Genomic DNA, 5,375 nt, shown 5'->3' with positions numbered 1-5,375 from the left:
AATAGCATTCTCACAAGCGTTCCTTTTGTCCAGGTGGGAAAGGGCAGTGTGGAGTGCAATAGAGATTGCATCATCTGTGGATCTGTTTGGGCGGTATGCAAATTACAGTGGGCCTAGGGTTTCTGGGATAATGGTGTTGATGTGAGCCATGACCAACCTTTCAAAGCACCTCATGGCTATGGACGTGAGTGCTACGGATCTGTAGTCACTTGGGCAGGTTGCCTTTGTTTTCTTGGGCACATGGACTATGGTGCTCTGCTTGAAACATGTTGATCTCAAAACCTAGGGGGTTTTGTTTCTCCGGGAGGGTTCAGTATGTTGACGATTTGTTGGTTTGCTCAAAATCAGAGGAGATATGGCATGAGGACACTAGGGCATTGTTAATTTTTTGGGCAGAAAAAGGTCATAAAGCTCCGTTAAATATTTGGGTCATGACATTACTTCTGGGGCTCGCGTCCTCTCCAAAGATGGATTAGAAGCAATTAAATATGTGCCTAAAGCTGTTAGCAAGCAGCACAATGTCTTTGTGGGTGTGGCTGGTTACTGTCGACCATGGTTGAAAGTGTCACACCCTGGTCTGTTTCACCTGTCTTTGTGATTGTCTCCACCAGCCTCCAGGTGTCACCCAACTTCCCCATTATTCCCAGTGCATTTATTCCTGTGTTCTCTGTTTGTCTGTTGCCAGTTCCTCTTGTCTTGTCAAGCTAATCAGCGTGTTTTTTCCGAGCTTCTGGTCCTAGTCTGTTTTTCTAGTCCTCCCGGTTCTGACCTCTTGCTTGCCCTGACACTAAGTCCACCTGCCTGACCATTCAGCCTGCCCTGACCTCGAGCCTGCCTGCCGCCCTGTACCGTTTGGAACTCTGACATGGTTTATGAACTTTTGCCTGTCCTCAACCTGACTCTTGCCTGCCCCTTAAATATCAGAGACTCCAACCATCTGCCTCCTGTGCCGGCATCTGGGTCTCGCCCTGTGTTGTTATAGTATGACCTGGCCATGACTGACCCAGCAGACTCAAACCAGCTCCGCAAAACTGTCTCTCTGCATAGAGCCACCATTGGAAGACATAACGAGCTACTCCAGAATCTTATGGAAGGGCTCCATTCGCTGGTGGAACGCCACGACCAGGGCTTCAAGACATTACTGGAACAATTCCGTGGATTATCTCACAGGCAGCATACCACAACAGAGACCTCCAAGCCACTCAGTAACTCCCCTACCAGTGGTGGGTTGGTACAGCCGACCCGGCTCTCCGAGGACCTCACTTATCTCCTCCTGAGCGATATTCTGGGGATCCTGGAACCTGCCGGGCATTTCTTTCTCAGTGCTCCCTCGTCTTTGAGCACTGAGAAACTGTCTTCGTTCCCTTCGGATTGCTCAAAGATAGAGTATCTGATTACGCTAATGTCTGGAAGGGCGCTCTCCTGGGCAACGACAGTTTGGGAGCAACAATCCGCCATTTGTCATCATCTGAAAGTTTTCATGACGGAGTGGAGGATGGTGTTCGATTTTCCTATACCCGGGAGAGAGGCGGCCTGAAAACTACTTGGATTACGTTAAGACTCCAGTAGTGTGGCAGACTACGCAGTTGGCCACCGAGAGTGCCTGGAATCCGGAGTCCCTATTCGATACTTTCCTTCACGGACTGTCGGAGGAGATAAAAGACGATCTCGCAGCTCGGGAGTTACCTTTGGACCTCGATCACCTCATTGCCCTAACAATTAGGATTGATAGGCGTCTACGGGACCGCAGGAGTGAGAGAAGGTCGGATCTCGGTCACACTCGTTCATCCGCTGCTGCCTGCTCACCCCCAAATAAGTCCCCGATGTCTGCATATCCGAGAGGAGCTGAAGCCACCCGAACTCCCTCGGGAATCAATGGCGAGGGGTGACTCATTTATTCTGGAGCCTATGCAACTAGGCAGAGCTAGATTATCGCCTAAGGAACGTTCACGAAGGCTGAGCTCCAACTGTTGTCTGTATTGTGGTGCTGCGGGGCATTACATAGCCACCTGCCCAGTCAAAAGACCAGGCTCATCAGTAGGAACGAGTACGCTGGTGGACCAGACTGGGAATTTTCTAACTCCCATTACTTGTACTCCCTTTTTCTTCTGCTGTGGGGTGACCGGTCTAATTCTCTCCGGGTGCTCATCGACTCTGGGGCAGATTAAAGTTTTATGGACGCTACCCTGGTATCCGAGCTAGATATCTCCACAGAACTCCTCTCCATTCCCATAGACGCCAGAGCACTGGACGGCCGCTCCATTGGCAGGGGAACGCACAGCACAATTCCCATTCACTTGCGGGTATCAGGAAATCACAGTGAGTCCATACAGCTTCTCCTCATCGAATCTCCCCACGTCCCAGTTGTTTTGGGATTCTCATAGCTCCAGAAGCACATCCCGTTATTGACTGGACCACGGTTTCAATCCTGGGTTGGAGTCCGTTTTACCACTCACATTGCCTTAAGGCGGTGCAGCCTCACCTGGAACATTCTCCTCCAGGTTTAAGTACTGCCTCAGATTTCTTTGCCATTCCCTCAAGAGTACCATAACCTGGAGGTTTTCAGCAAGGCTCGTGCTACCTCTCTTCCTCCGCATCGTTCTTACGACTGCGCTATTGACCTCCTCCCGGGCTCCACACTGCCTCGAGGCTGGCTATTTTCCCTGTCTGGTCCTGAGACCAAGGCCATGGAGGAATACAATGAGGACTCTCTGGCTGCCGGAAGCATTCACTGTTCTGCCTCCCCTGCGGGTGCAGGGTTCTTCTTTGTGGAGAAGAAGGACAAGACCCTGCGTTCATGTATCGACTACGGGGACTCAATAACATCACGGTAAAGAATTGTTACCCCCTGCCACTTTCCCCCTATTTCATTGGTCCTTTACCCATCACTAGAGTCCTTAGTCCCACTGCTGTTCATCTGCTGTTACCCGTACCCTCTGTATACACCCTACTTTCATGTGTCCAGGATTAAGGCTCTTGTCTCACAGCCCTTTGTCTTCTGTTTTCCAGAATGGATGGATTTGCCCAGGCAGGAGAAACTGCATCAATACGATCCACCTTCTGGCCTAAGTAAAGACCACTTGTCCAGCACCAGAAGCCCCAAACCATCATGGTACAGGAATGGTCACAGGACAGCTGTGAAACTTTGAGGAGATGCTTTGGAGGTACTGAGTGGAACACATTCATTGATGCCTCTGGCGGTGACATAAACCTTCTATCCAACAGTATGCTGACTATATCAACTTCTTGGGATAATGTTGTTCCACAGAGAGCTGTGAAGTGCTTCCCCATAACAAACCATGGATTACAAGAGACATTATGAACACACTCAATATGAAAAAACAAGCATTCCTGATGGGTGACATAGTCAGGGTGAAATGGATTACAGAAGGAATTAAAACACTAGATCCGGGCAGGGAAGAGGGACTTCAAGTGTAAGATGAGCAACATTTGCTCGCAACAGCATCTGGGAGGCGTGGAAGGGAATGCAGCTCATGACTGGATATGGTGGGCGTTCAGCTGAGGGAACTGTGGAGGTACCAGCTAATGAGCTCACCAGTTCTTTGCACGCTTTGATAACTGCGATTTCTCCACAGAAAGACAGAAGGGTCTATGGAGAGGTTACAGCAGCAGTCCTGCATTTACTCTTGACAGGTAAGGAAAACAGTTAAAACTGACAATGCCAGGAAGGCTGCAGTGCCAGATGGAGTCACGACCCCGTGTGCTCAAGGACTGTGCTGAATAGCTTGAGCAGGGTCTGCACTTTATCTTCATGCCAGTCAACTGTCTACCTCTAGTGTACCTACAGTAGTCTAAGGCACTGCAATCTCAGTGCTACGAGGCATCACTACAGACCTGGTTCGATTCCAGGCTGTATCACAACCGGCCATGATTGGAGTCCCATAGGGTGGCGCACAATTGGCCCAGCGTCTTCCGAGTTAGGGTTTGGCTGGGGTAGGCCGTCATTGTAAATACGAATTGTTCTTAACTGACTTGCCTAGTTAAAGAAAGGTTAATAAAAGACTACAGAACCCACTCGTTCTTAGACATGATCATCACTAACACAGGTGCCCCACAAGGGACGTTTTTGTCATCATTCCTCTTCACCCGCTACACAGCAGGACTGCCTCCATGGGTTGTAAAAAGGATCAGCAAAGGCTTATTCTTTTTAAGGAAGCTCAGATCCTTTGACATCTGCTCAAAATGGTCCAAATGTTTTTTAATAGGGTTTGTGACTGTTTTACAGTGTAATCTGCTGGGGTGGATCTACCATCAGCACCAACCAGGACAAACTAGAGTTTGTCTAATCTAAACTGCTGGATAAATGGATCCTCAAAAAGCTTAGAAGTGTAGATGGAGGCCAACACTAGCCACAGTACGTACCTGCCTGGAACATTGCAGTGCGATGGCAGACAGATTTATTTTACCCAGGGCCAAAACAAAAAGTTTCCGCAGATCCTCCTTACCATATGCCATGAGACTTTTTGAACACAAACACTTTCGTTTTGTAATATATTCATTTTATGATGTGCTGCTTTTAATGTCTGTGTGGTCCTTGTGTTTTTATGGGGTCTATTTACTGGTAATGTAAGTATTGACTGGTACAATCAGATTCCCCTCTGGGGGATTAATAAAGCTGCTGAAGCCCTATTGGATCATCAAAGTGACTTCCACTGTAATGGACCTTCTCATGATAGTACAACGTATGGTAATCCAAGAAATTTACAACCGGAAATGCTAGACAGAGTGCATGAGGGACACATGCGCATTGAAAAAGGTAGCGGCATATATGTTTTATTGGGAAAAATGACGTATGTGCTAGTTGTAGGTTACTATCAAGATATATTGAAATAGCAAAGACACCCATAACCACATCAGCTGGAGTTATCAATGGATTACAGTACATTTTTGCCAGTGGTCACTGAGGTCCTGGTTTTAAGATAATGCTTCCCAGGTCTCCACAAGCTCCTTTTCTGCTTTTTCAGCACAACAGGGACTTCACACGTGACCAATAACCAATACAACGCACAAGCAACTGTGAGTTTGAGGAGGGCTGTGAAAACAGTCAAGGGACTGTTGAAAAAAACAAGGATCCGTACAGGGCTGTTAGCGAAACGGTTTCACACCACTGATCATGGGCCGTTGCCTGTCGAGCTCCTTATGGGCAAGAGGCTGTGTTCCCCATTGCCTGTCTCGCCAGCTCAGCTCAATCCCCAATGGCCTAACAGGAAGGCATTCCCTGAGGGACAAACAGCTGAAACAAACACAAACTGTACACTTTAATCAGACACCGGGTGTGAGAAGGTCAACGTGTGTGGATTACAACATCAAAGACATCAGCAACAGTACAGCGGAATGCAGATGCACCATGCTTC

This window comes from Oncorhynchus kisutch, linkage group LG12 (assembly GCF_002021735.2).
Source record: "Oncorhynchus kisutch isolate 150728-3 linkage group LG12, Okis_V2, whole genome shotgun sequence".
NCBI lineage: Eukaryota > Metazoa > Chordata > Actinopteri > Salmoniformes > Salmonidae > Oncorhynchus > Oncorhynchus kisutch.
This window is presented reverse-complemented; position numbering follows the sequence as displayed.